We start from the raw sequence: 14,188 nt of genomic DNA, 5'->3' as shown, positions 1-14,188 counted from the left end.
GTAATAGGATTCATGGTACCTGCATGTGTGTGTGCTTAGTCGCTCGGTCAGGTCCAACTCTTTATGACCCCAAGGACTGCAGCCTGCCAGGCTCCTCTGTCCATGGGGATTCTCCAGGCAAGAATACTGGGATGGGTTGCCATGCCCTCTTCTGGGGGATCTTCTCAACCCAGGAATAAAACCAGGGTCTCCCGCATTACAGGTGGATTCTTTATCAGCTGAGGTATCAGGGAAGCCCTCATGGTACCTGGTCTGCATTTGACAGTGCTCAATAGGAAGAGGAGGAGAAGAGAAGAGGGCGACAGAGGATGAGATGGTTGGTTGGTATCACTGACTCAATGGACCCGAGTTTAAGCAAATTCCCGGAGATACTGAAGGACAGGGAAGCAGGCATGCTGCAGTTCATGGGGTCACAAAAAGTCAGACGCGATTTAGCAACTGAACAAACAAAAACAAATTTAATAGGGCATTTAATAGGGCTCAATAGTGCTCAACTCCCCTGAGTCTGTGATGAGACAAGGGCATCGGGTCCTTAGCAAGCATTAAACAGAAACCGCCCTTGGGGGCTGCGTGCTGACTGCAGCAGCGCTTTCATTCCACCTCCTTGCCCATCACTCAGACCAGGTCCCCTGTCATTTTCACTTTCTCTTGCTAGGATTGCCAGCTACAGGGACAGCTGGAGGTCACAGCGCCGAGACACCAGCAAGCCCAGACATTCAGCCGCGAGTACCAGCGTCGGCCATGTGCGCCTGCCATGCAGAGAGGGCTGCTGGAGGTTGGGCTTAGCAGCTGCAAGAAGACAGGACACTGAGCACAGTGGGGGCTGGGTTTTGGTTTTGGTTTGAGGGTTTTCTCTTTCACCCAGGAACCGCTTGAATCCACGCTTATCTTTCCGGTTGATTTCTTACCTGAGTCTACTCTTTTGGTTCCTAATCCAACAAGATGAACGTTCTTAACTGCATTTCAACTTTCTCTTTTCCCCTTTGAACTACCATCTCTACCTCTTCTGTTCTGATCTCCTTTCTCCACACTCCCATCCTTTTTGTTCCTGGGTCTCCTAATATCCTTTTGAAGCTTCTGCACTTTCACAATAGGGACTGGGGGAACCTCTCCCTGCAAACATCTGGAGCTGCCTGGGAGCCCCTAGGCTCAGACTGCCGTGCTGTGAAATGCACTCACATGGCAAGCCAGTGCCTGTGTCTAGACATGACTGAAATAACTTTCATCCTTAGAACATGTGAGGCACCCTGATCTTTTCTATCCCAGTCTTTTTAACTTTTGTCTTCATTTTCCCTTTCCTCCTTCACTCCGTCTCCCCTCCCCACACTATTCCTCACCCCTTAAACTGATACTCAGGACTCATTACTGTCATTACTCTCGTTCATGGATTGAGACTTGGGAGCCCTGGCCCTAGGGAGGAGATCCTCAGCTTCACTTTTTGAAACACGTAGTATCTGTACCGAATGAGAAAGCCATTCCTCCCCAAACAGATGAAATTTTAAAAATTCTCCTAAAATAAACTCAGAGACAGGGAGAATAGCAGGTCTCTAAGGTATATGGAAGAGCCATCTTGGGGTTTAGGAAATGGAGATCACTGTCCCGGTGCTTTGAGGACAAAGCACCCTTGTTCCTCTCGTCATGATTCCCAGTATCTTCTGCCTCCTTCCTCCCCCCAAAAAATTCTGAGGAAGGATCTTGCATTGGTCAGAATAATGGTCCCTCAAAAATGTGCATGTCCTGGTCCTGTCCCTGGCACTTGAGACTATGTTATATTATGTGGCGAGGGGAGATTAAAATTGCAGATGGACAAATTGATACAACCACTATGGAGAATAGTATGGAGATTCTTTAAAACATTAGGAATAAAACCACCATGTGACCCAGCAATCCCACTACTAGGCATGTACCCTGAGGAAACCAAAATTGAAAAAGACACTTGTAACCCAATGTCCATTGCAGCTCTATTCACGATAGTTTGAACATGGAAACAACCTAGCATCCTTTGACAGATGAATGGGTAAAGCAGCTGTGGCACATACACACAATGGAATACTACTCAGCATAAGAAGGAACGCATTTGAGTCAGCCACAGTGAGGTAGGTGAACCTGGAGCCTATTACGCAGAGTGAAGTTAGTCAGAAAGAGAAAAAAAACAATGCTTGTATACTAATGCATATATACAGAATCTAGAAAGATGGTACTGATGAAACTACCTGCAGAGCAGCAGTGGAGACACAGATATTGAGAACAGACTTAGGGACACAGCTGGGGAAGGAAGAAGGAGAGGTTGGGAGGTATGGAGAGAGTAACAGGGAAACATACATTACCATATGTAAAATAGATAGCCAATGGGAATTTGCTCTATGACTCAGGGAACTCAAATCAAGGCTCCATAACAACCTAGGCGGGTGGGATGGGGAGGAAGAGTGAGGGATGTTCACGCGGGAGGCAACGTGGGTAAACCTATGGCCAATTCATGCTGATGTTTGGTTGAAACCAATGCAATACTGTAGAGCAATCATCCTTCAGTTAAAAATAAATATATAAATTAAAAGAACTTCCCAAAAAATTGCAGATGAAACTAGGATTGTGAATCAGCTGATCTTGTAATGGGAAGAATATGCTAGACTGTCTGGCTGAGACCAGTGTAATGACAAGGGTCCTTAAAAGTGGAGGTGGGGGAGTCTAAGTGGGATGCCAAACAGAAAGACGCCACAACTCTGGTTTCTGGTACTGCCATAAGGAGCTTGGAGGTTGTTTCTCCATATTAACAACAGGTAAAAAGGTAAACAGATTGAAAAATCAACAGCTCTTCTAGGATGCATAACAGCAAGGAAGACCGAGGGCAAGCCACTGCCCACAAGACTAGAAAGACAGACAGATAGGCAAATACATGGCATTTCTGCCTCTCTAACAGAAACTCAACCTAGATAGCATATTAAAAAGCAGAGACATTACTTTGCCAACAAAGGTCCGTCTAGTCAAGGCTATGGTTTTTCCTGTGGTCATGTATGGATGTGAGAGTTGGACTGTGAAGGAAGCTGAGCGCCGAAGAATTGATGCTTTTGAACTGTGGTGTTGGAGAAGACTCTTGAGAGTCCCTTGGACTGCAAGGAGATCCAACCAGTCCATTCTGAAGGACAGCAGCCCTGGGTGTTCTTTGGAAGGGATGATGCTAAAGCTGAAACTCCAGTACTTTGGCCACCTCATGTGAAGAGTTGACTCATTGGAAAAGACTCTGATGCTGGGAGGGATTGGGGGCAGGAGGAGAAGGGGATGACAGAGGATGAGATGGCTGGATGGCATCACTGACTCGATGGACGTGAGTCTGAGTGAACTCCAGGAGTTTGTGATGGACAGGGAGGCCTGGCGTGCTGCAATTCATGGGGTCGCAAAGAGTCGGACACGTCTGAGTGACTGAACTGAACTGAACAGAAACTCAAGAGGGGAAGTTACCACAGGAACCAATGCCAGGGTTATCATGAATTATTACTGTTGAGTTGCTAGAGGCTCAATGCAGACAATGCTGAGAGTTAAATACTCCGGGGGGACGCTCTCAGAGGGGGTCCGCACAATATTGTGAGATAAGCTCTCTCCAGGGGCTTAACCAGGTCCCCACAGTAAATATTGGAGGGAAAAACTGGTCTCAGACTTCCAGTATGAGAAGGGAAGGGGAAAAGGAACAATTTTAAAATATGCCAGAACATTTTGTTCTTAGCAAGGCATGCCCTCTGCAGAAACTCTTTAACTGAGCCTAACCGGCTAGGTATTCTCTGACTAACTGACCGAGGGAAAGGAAATATCCAACTCCAGCCCACTTAGCCATCCTATTCCACCTAAACAGGAGGGAAAACCTGAGAAACACTTAGGAGATCCCAACCCAGAGGCACAGGCTCACTAAAAGATTGAGACCTAATCATGGGACCACTCCCAACACCTCACCATTACATACTGTTCACAGAAGCTCCTTTTACCTCATACATCATGTCCAGCTATTAAGAAAAAATGACAAGGCATACTGAAAGACAAAAGACAGAATTGAAGAGACAGAACAATTGTCAGACCCAGACGTGGCTGAGATGTTGGAATTCCCAGACTGAAAATTTAAAACAACTTTGATTAACATGCTCTAATGGATAAAATAAACAACTAGCAAGAAAGACTCCACCAGCCACGGTTGGCTTAGAAGGTAGAAATGTGTGTAAGCCGAGGGATATAGACATCCTCTAGAAGCTGGAAAGAGCAAGAAAACAGATTCTCCCCTAGATGCTCCAGAAAGGAGAACAATCCTTGCAGCACCTTGATTTTATCCCAATGAGATGCATTTCAGACTTCAGACCTCCAGAACTCAAAGAGAATAGATGTGTGTATTTTAAGCCACTAAGTTTGTGATATTAAAGCAGCAACAAAAAATGAATACCAGTATATTTTTGGTCAAGCACAGCATACTATGAGTTGGAGCATTTCTGAGTTCAGGGTTTATTAAGAATACCCCCTTTTTTTCTTCCATGGCTGGCCCTGGCACTCGGCATTGTCCCCAGTCTGAGAAAGGAAGAATGAAGTGAGGTCTGGCCTGACGACCTGCCAAGCCACTGAGGTCAGGATGCTGGAGGATAGGGTGGGTAACTGTGATGCTGAAGAGAGGGGGTTCCCTGGAGGGTCGATCCTTCCTCCTACTTCCCAGCAAGAAATCACAAGACTGTCACTCTGCAAACTGTAATTTTACTTGATTTTTTTTTTTTTTTTTGCCACATTGTGCTGCTTGTGAGATATTAGTTCCCCGACCAGAGATTGAACTCACGCCCTTAGCAGTGAAATTGCCAAGTCCTAACCGCTGGACCACCAGGGAATTCCCTATCTGATTTTTTTTTTTTTTTTTAAGAATAAAGGCAGTCACTGTGCTTCAAGGTCTAAACTGGTTAAGCTGGGGGACCCCCTAACTATATTTCCAGACCAGAGATTTCCTAGAGCAGACGTTGACGAGGAGGGCTTCTCATGACACAATGACAAGTTCTGTTTGAGCACCTATCCATCTGGAGCTCTCCTTCACCTTCTAACTCTCCTTCACCCTCCTTGCTGTTAGATTCTATAATACCTCAGGGCTGCTGTTGCCTGAACAAGACATCTTGAGAAAATAAGTTAAGCTCCCAGACTTAGTTTCCTCCTCAACAGAATGCCAGTGCCGCCCTGTTCAGAGACTCTGACTACACCGCCCATGCAGGCACTTAATCAAGCCCTGGAAGGACAACAGGAGGATTTCTTCCCTGGTTTATAGCTGCTTTCTCTCTGCTGTGAGGCCCAAGGTTTCGTGTACATTCCCATCTGAACTCGAAATGGATTGTGGGTGTTTATCCGTTCAGTTCAGTTCAGTTCAGTTCAGTCGCTCAGTCAAGTCCGATTCTTTGCAACCCCATGGACTGCAGCATACCAGGCCTCCCTGTCCATCACAAACTCCCGGAGTTCACTCAAACTCATGTCCATCAAGTCAGTGATGCCATCCAACCATCTCATTCTCTGTCATCCCCTGTGTGTGTTTATAAAATTATATAATATATATATTAAATATACAGAATTGTTTCTGGCTGTGGGTCTGCTTGTTAGGTTCAGAAGTTACCCTCCTTGTCTATATGAGGTCAGAGAAGAGTACACGGCATTCGCCAATTACACCAGCGGAATATTAGAGAATGGATGTTTTGCCAAGACTTTTCCTTCCAGCCAAGAAACAAAGCTTAGTCTGCTTCTATCTCAAAGTGTTCTTTGCGTCCTGGATTTACAAATTCTGCCATGCTTTGTGATCTTCAGAAAGCTAGATTCTTCACCAATAGTTTCCTTATATTAGAAGATGCCTAGAGTGCTAACAACTCTCAAAGCTCCATGTCTTTAGAATGGGTCAGATCAGGTCAGTCGCTCAGTCGTGTCCGACTCTTCACGACGCCATGAATCACAGCACGCCAGGCCTCCCTGTCCATCACCAACTCCCGGAGTTCACTCAGACTCACGTCCATCGAGTCAGTGATGCCATCCAGCCATCTTATCCTCTGTCGTCCCCTTCTCCTCCTGCCCCCAACCCCTCCCAGCATCAGAGTCTTTTCCAATGAGTCAACTCGTCACATGAGGTGGCCAAAGTACTGGAGTCTCAGCTTTAGTATCATTCCTTCCAAAGAAATCCCAGGGCTGATCTTCAGAATGGACTGGTTGGATTTCCTTGCAGTCCAAGGGACTCTCAAGAGTCTTCTCCAACACCACAGTTCAAAAGCATCAATTCTTCGGCGCTCAGCCTTCTTCACAGTCCAACTCTCACATCCATACATGACCACAGGAAAAACCATAGCCTTGACTAGACGAACCTTTGTTGGCAAAGTAATGTCTCTGCTTTTCAATATGCTATCTAGATTGGTCATAACTTTCCTTCCAAGGAGTAAGTGTCTTTGAATTTCATGGCTGCAGTCACCATCTGCAGTGATTTGGGAGCCCAGAAAAATAAAGTCTGACACTGTTTCCACTGTTTCCCCATCTATTTCCCATGAAGTGGTGGGACCGGATGCCATGATCTTTGTTTTCTGAATGTTGAGCTTTAAGCCAACTTTTTCACTCTCCACTTTCACTTTCATCAAGAGGCTTTTGAGTTCCTCTTCACTTTCTGCCATAAGGGTGGTGTCATCTGCATGTCTGAGGTTATTGATATTTCTCCCGGCAATCTTGATTCCAGTTTGTGTTTCTTCCAGTCCAGCAGTAATTCAACTTTATTTTAATCACGAGTTATGGTCGACTAGTTGGCTGTCCCATGGTGCTCAGGTCCTTAAATTATGCCCTGCTCAGTGTCTGGCCAATCCTGACTTTTTATAAGGGGCCTGGGATACCTAAAATTTAGCTCCACATTCTAGGCGTTAGGCTCAGTCACCCTTCCTGAACCATCTGCTATTCAATATCTGGTACCTAGGAATCTGAATGTTGAGAATCTTGCCTTTTCAACCTGCTAGAATTCTCTAGTCATTTGAGGCTCGAGGCTCTGCCATGCTTTTGTCAATCTCCATTCTTGGAACAATCCTAACTGTGAGCTTCTGACAACCTTCCGCAATATCTTCAGCCGATCTAAGTTCTTGCTATATCCCAGAAGGTCACCACCTGCCAGAATTCCACTGGGACTTACTGCAACCTTGTGCCCATGGACCATCCCTGTACTCATTCCTGCCCTGCTACCTACCCTGCCTACTGCATTTTTTTCTTGGCACCTGTTCCCTGGTGCTTGTTTGCCCAGCCCCTCCCAGCCTGCCCGTCCCATGGGCAGCTGTAGTCAGCTGGGTTATGCCTGGCCATACCCCAAGATATGTCAACAATTGATAGATCACACTTTAAGAGCCAGAAAATCTTATTAGACTGAAATGTTAATTAGGACAGGAACTCTTGGAATGTAGCAGCAGGCAGGGCGAACAAGGTTTGGACAGTGGGGAATGTGTAAGCATCACATCAGGGAATTACTCTCTGAGCAAAACACAGAAGGAGATGCCTCAAACTGAAGAAAAAATACATGATTGCTGATTTTACAACACAGTTTTAAACTTTCTTCTTGTTTTCAGTGTTTTTTTTAACTTAAAAAAAATTATTTTTAATTGTGGTAAAATACCCATGACGTAAAATGTACCACCTGAACCATTCTGAAGTGCAGAGTTCAGTGGCAACAAGCCCAAGCACACTGGTGTGCAACCATCCATCTCTAGAACTCCTCTCATCTTGCAAACTCTGTGAGCATTAAATTACAAACTCTTCTTCCCCATCCCCTCTCCAGGCTCTGGCAAGCACGCTCTGCTTTCCGTCTCTGTGAATTGGACTACACTCGTTACCTCATATAAGTGGAATCTTGTAGCATTTGTCCTTCTGTGATGGGCTTATTGCACTCAGCATAATGTCCTCCAGGTTCATCCATGTTTTAGCGTGTGTCAGAATTTCCTTCCTTTTTAAGTCCGTTGTCTGTGTATCTCACACTTTATTTATCTACTTACCTGTCAGTGGACACTTGGCTTGCTTCGACCTGCCACTTGGCTATTATGACCAATGCTGCTGAGAACATGGATGCACGAATAGTTTCTGAGTCCCTATTTTCCATTATTTTGGGTCTATACTCCAAGATGGAATTTCTGGATCCTGTGGTAATACTATTTCTTTATTTTTTGGCTGTGCTGGGTCTTTTTCCTCTAGCTGTGGTGAGTGGGGGCTGCTCTCTAGTTGCAGAGCGCAGGCTTGTCATTGCAGTGGCTTCTTTTGTTGCAGAGAATGGGCTCTAGGGCTCATGCAGGCTCAGCAATTGTGGGTCCTGGGCTCCACAGCACAAGCTTAGTTGCTCCAAGTCATGTGGGATCTTCCCAGACTAGGGATCGAACCCTTGCCTCCTGCGTTGGCAGGTGGATTCTTTACCACTGAGCCACCAGGGAAGCCCTTTAATCTTTTTTGAGAAACTGTCACACCATTTCCATGGTTGTTGCACCATTTTATATTAGCACCAACAGAGCATGAGTTCGTTTCTCCAATACTTGGTATTTTTCTTTTTATGATAGTAACCACCCTAAAATATTTGAGGTAGCATCTTTTTGTTTTTTCATAAGTCATCTGTAAGTTTTCATCCTCTGAAAATATTTACATGCCTCTCCCCACAGATTAATATTGTTCAAGTTAAATGACATCACCTCTTGGCCGTCACTAATCTGTAGCCTAATTGTATTTTTAATAACAATGATTTTCATCTACCCGAGTCTAAAGTTTAGCAAGGGCCTCATCATCAACAGTTCTTAAGTAAAAAATGAACTAAAGATCTTAATATGAATATTTTATTTTATTTGTTTTCATGATTTTATGTACATAAAAGTAGCTATAAGTTTGTTTTTACTTTGCCCTTTTTCAGAAACCTAATAAATTTACTTTCAAAGGTGATGACATATTCTGTAGGTATGCAAAAAACTTAAAAGTTTTAAGGTTTCTGAGGGTCTTTAAGGAATAACTAAGTCTTTAGAGATGTGGGAGCAGTCATGATTATTCACAATAATCATTACTCAAATTATCCCAATACCAAATATCTCAAGGAATAAAGGCATGTTAAAAAGCCTGGTCAGGGACTTGCCTGGTGGCACAGTGGATAAGAATCCACCTGTCAATGCAGGGGACACAGGTTCAACCCCTGGTCTGGGAAATTTCTATATGCCGTGGAACAACTAAGCCCCCATGCCACAGCTACTGAAGCTTGAGCGTCCTAGAGCCTATGCTGTGCAATAAGAGAAGCCACTGCAATGAGAAACCCAGGCACCGCAACGGAGCATAGCCCTTGCTCTCCACAACTAGAGAAAGTCCACATGCAGCAACAAAGACCCAGCGCAGCCATTAATTGATTAATTTTTTAAAAGCCTGGTCAAATAAAAGCATATATAAGCAATGCTGAGATTCTAGTCATATTGCTTTTCATGCTAAATTTGACTGTTAGCTATAAACCATAGTGAGAGATTGAGAAGGTACCTCTTACTCTCAACCCGTCATTCACTGGTTTAAAACATATTTCCCTCCATGTTGGATTCATAATGCCTGGTATAGTTGCTGGATATTTTGCAGTTTCCGAAGTGGCTTCAAGGCTGTCCTATTCCAGTTGCAATGACTGTCCATTCTGGAAACATCCACTTAGCAAATGGGGAAAAAAAAAAAAAAGCCGTCCCTGGAGTTTGTCTTTGGGTGTCCCTAGATGGCTTGACACTGCCATGGGTAATTCCCCCCTGGAAGTGAAGAAGGACTTCCCATCTTAAGTCATTTGTACACCTCGGACAGAGGGTTAGGGTAACTTTTGCCTTGTTTTCTTATAAGAACAACTGAGCTCAAATCTAATTTATAATCAGATCTTAAAAAGTATGACAATTGTCTTGGGGCCTCTTCCTCAAGTTTACTTAATCCCATCAATTTACGGGGCACCTAAAGACTGCATCAGTTACAAGTGAAGGAGAAACGAGGTCAATCCTCCCGTTTGCTCATCCTTATCACTTCCCCCCTCACCTCTGGTTCACCTCGTGGTCATGGAGACCACTGATGCCTGATCTTTGTCTCCCACTGCTCAACTCTCACTTGTTCTCACAGTCTCAGGCTTGGGATTTCTCTTCCCTCCTGACCTTCATCGGTATTTCAACCTCCCATCGTTTCTCCAATAACAGTGCATATCTTCAACATTGATTCAATATCCCTGCTCTCATTTTCTCTTTCCCTAAGTGCTTTTGAGAGAGAAGATAATTAAGTTATGTCACTCAGAGATCACTATCTTCTGCTGGCACTGAACATCTCCCCAGAGAGATGACTGGGTTAAGCAATGCTTAGGCTAAGGACAGAAAGACATGGCAGAGGTCAAACGAGGAGACAGAGAGAGAGAGAGAGAGACAGACAGACAGACAGACAGAGAAAGCGCATCCGCAGAACTCCCTATGTAAAGTCTGATTGGTGGAAGTGAAGTGAAGTGAAAGTCGCTCAGTCGTGTCCTACTCTTTGCCACCCCTGGACTATACAGTCCATGGAATTCTCCAGACCAGAATACTGGAGTGGGTAGCCTTTCCCTTCTCCAGGGGATCTTCCCAACCCAGGGATCAAACCTAGATGTCCCACATTGAAGGCAGATTCTTTACCAGCTGAGCCACAAGGGACACTTGATTGGTGGAGACTGAGATAAAATTAATTACAATTATCCAAAAAAAAAGTGGTCATATGAAGCTCCTGATCAAAAAAAATATAAGTCACTGCCTGCTCCACCCCTAGACCTCCTCATGTGATTTTCTAATTCTCATGTCAATCCCTTTTCCCTCTATGCTCATCGCCCTTACTTCTTTCATTTACAATCCATCGGCACACCGAGCATCTCTATTTTAGAAATGCTCTGTAAGTGCACCCACCACTAGCACCCTAGTCCCAGCTGCTGTACTATCTTGCCTGGATTACTGTCATAACCTCTAAAGCAGTCTCTTTGGGCTCCCACACTTGCCTTTCTGCTCTATTCTCAGCACAACAGCCAGGATGGTCTTTTTAAAACAGAAATCACATAATGTCATTCCTTTGCTCCAACAGTATGTCCACAGCTCATAAGAATAAAACCCCAACCGCTAATGAGGGTTCCAAGGCATAAGATGAGCTGTCCTCTGATACAAGTCTGATTTTGTCTCCTCCTACTCTACCACAACCTCACAAACCTCTTTGCTGTTCCTCCAACATTCTTAGTAAGTACCTACTGCATGTGTTGGAGAAGGCAATGGCACCCCACTCCAGTACTCTTGCCTGGAAAATCCAATGGACGGAGGAGCCTGGTAGGCTGCAGTTCATGGGGTTGCAAAGAGTCGGACATGACTGAGCGACTTCCCTTTCACTTTTCACTTTCATGCATTGGAGAAGGAAATGGCAACCCACTCCAGTGTTCTTGCCTGGAGAATCCCAGGGACGGGGGAGCCTGGTGGGCTGCCGTCTATGGGGTCGCACAGAGTTGGACACAACTGAAGTGACTTAGCAGCAGCAGCAACTGTATGTGCATGCATACGTGCCTGCTCAGTCACTTCAGTCCTGTCCAACTCTGCGACCCCATGGACTGAAGCCCACCCCAGGCTCCTCTGTCCATGGGATTCCCCAGGCAAGAATACTGGGGTGGGTTACCATTTCCTTCTCCAGAGGATCTTCCCGACTCAGGAACTGTACCTGTTTCTCCTGCATTACAGGCAGATTCTTTACTCACTGAGCCACCTGGGAAGCCCCCCTCCATTAGTCTGTGGCACACAGGGTTGCAAGGAAAGCTGGGAAATGTAGTCAGTACAGATGTCATCCATTCACTTTGCGAAAACTCTGAGGCGCTCTGACTAAAGGCAATAAAAGAATACAGAATGATGGGTATATATTAAATACGTCAAATATTTGATATATCAAGTATATCAGTCAAATATATCCTGGTCAGAAAAATCTCTCCTTTTAACCCTTCTGAAAATGGCCTCACCCAGTCACTGTATATCCCTTTATCCTAAGTTTTTATTCCTTTTCAGCAAATAATATCAGCTAATATATTCCAGTTTTATTTGTTTATTCACCACTTTCCCGCATCAGAATGAAATACCAGATACCCTGAAGGCAGGGATTTTTCTTTGTTCACTGCTGTATTCCAGTGTCTAGAACAGCACTGGGCACATAGTAGGCATTTAAAAAGTATGTGTTGAATGAATGAATAAATGAATAGCTGTTGAATCACATTTATAGTTCAATAAATATGGAATGGAATACGGTGGTGATAAGTTTTTAATTTACTCTTGAAAACTGGAGGAATACCAATTAAAGCTGCTAGCAATTTTTCTGTAACACATTTCTGTCACGGAAAATAATGAGTAGAATAGGCAATTTATTTCTTTATTTATAAATGTGGAGTGTATTAGTCAGGGTTCTCCAGAGAAATGGAACAAATAGGATAGATCTAGATAGCAGATGTATTATCAGAATTGGCTCACAGTTTTATGGAAGACAAGAAGTCACACAACCTCTCTGCCATCTGCAACTGGAAAACCAGTGGTATAATTCAGTCTGAATCCAAAAGCTTGAGAATCCAGACACCAATGGTGAATTTCCTGGTCTGAGTCTAAAGGCTAAAAACCAGGAGCACTGACGTCCCAGATCCGAGGGCAGGAGAAGATGAATATTTCAGCTCAAGCAACGAGACAGAAAATTCACCCTTCCTCAGACTTTTTGTTCTGTTCAGGTCCTCATCAGATTGCTTGATGCCCACCCACATTGATGAGGGTGATCTTTGCTCAGTCTACTGATCCAGATGCTAACAGACACCCTCAAAGGACACACCCAGAAATCATGTTTGATAGCTATTTGGGCATTCTTAGCCCAATCAAGCTGACACATAAAAACAAAATTACCACAAATTGTTATGGGGGAAATGTGGAATTATTGTTAAGCTTTCCAGGTGGTGCTAGTGATAAAGAACTTGCCTGCCAATGTAGGAGATGTAAGAGGCATGGATTCGATCCCTGAATCAGGAAGATCCCCTGGAGTAAGAAATGGCAACCCACTCCAGTATTCTTGCTTAGAGAATCTCATGGACAGAGGAGCCTGGTGGGCTATGGTCCATGGGGTCGCAAAGAGTTGGGCATGACTGAAGTGACTTAGCACATTGTTAAACTAAGGATATTGCAACTTGAGATGTTGAATGTTCTGCATAGTAATAAAAAAATAAGTGCACATTTCCTGAGACTTCGCTGAGTTAAAGTAAAGCACTAGGAAATTTGGGGTTGAGATTGGTTTGTCCTCAAAAATTCTTGTTGTTTCTTGAAGTTCCTTTTGTGTCGTCAAGCCCAAATATGTACCCATAAGAGGTTGTGAGCCTGAGCCCCAGAGGGAGGGAGAGGCAGCCTGATCTTCCTTTCACCTTAAGCTGAAAGCTGAGGAGGACCATGACAGGAGTGGATGGCACAGACCAGGGCTCTCCAGGCTCCATCACTGATGTTCTGATATGTAACTGACTAGTCAAGTGTCTTGTCTGGTCCATGGAGAAAGCCTAGTGGTGTGTGCATTAAGCCTTAATGAAGAAAATGGCTATTCCCACTGACAGTCATCATGATGTGGGAATGAGCTGGCCCAGGATGGAGGAGGGAAGGAACTTCTCTTCCTGAGGCTGGACTCCCAGGTGGGAAGACATCTAGGCATGCTCTTTGGTTGGGGTTGGTTTGGCCCCTCCATGTTGAAGTCTGATAGAAGTTTCCCTTAATACCCCATGCTCTGAGGTTCCTCTGGGTACTTGGCCCTTAGCAGTACCCATGTAGCAGCAGTGCCTGTTACTCTTTATTCTAAATGTCTGTTTATCCCCACCACAGCCCAGACTTTGCTTGGCCATGAGGATGGAGAGAGCAACTGGAGTCCTTGCTCAGAGCAACAGGCACAGTGGAACCAGAGCAGCCTGCGGAAGTCAAACACACCCTGGAAGTTTTGAGGAACTCCAGAGAGCCAAGATTCAACAGTTTGCACACCTTCTTCCAGGATGTTCAGAAACCACTTGAGAAGTAAATTCAGAAGAAAAATGGGCTTCCTGCAGCCCATGAAGAGGGTTCTATTGCAATGTGGATATTAAAGAAGAATGTTCTTGGTTTTTTAGTTGGTGAGATATGGAGAAATATCAATTACATCTGATTGGGAATACTGA

General features: G+C 44.6%; 1 long non-coding RNA gene across 1 annotated transcript in view; it reads left to right on the top strand.

Annotated features, from left to right (window-relative positions):
• The window catches only part of LOC147365757 (uncharacterized), a 23,650-nt gene extending 9,462 nt beyond the window's left edge, over positions 1–14,188 (top strand). The window contains exon 3 of the long non-coding RNA XR_015132733.1: positions 13,863–14,188. This is a non-coding gene — a long non-coding RNA (uncharacterized LOC147365757). The remainder of the gene's footprint in view (positions 1–13,862) is intronic.

The sequence above is a fragment of the Bos grunniens genome, chromosome 9 (genome assembly GCF_055505025.1).
Source record: "Bos grunniens cultivar Pamir isolate PY7600 chromosome 9, Bosgru_T2T1.0, whole genome shotgun sequence".
Lineage (NCBI taxonomy): Eukaryota > Metazoa > Chordata > Mammalia > Artiodactyla > Bovidae > Bos > Bos grunniens.
The sequence above is the reverse complement of the archived record's forward strand: the minus strand, read 5'-3'. Positions and strand labels throughout refer to the sequence as shown.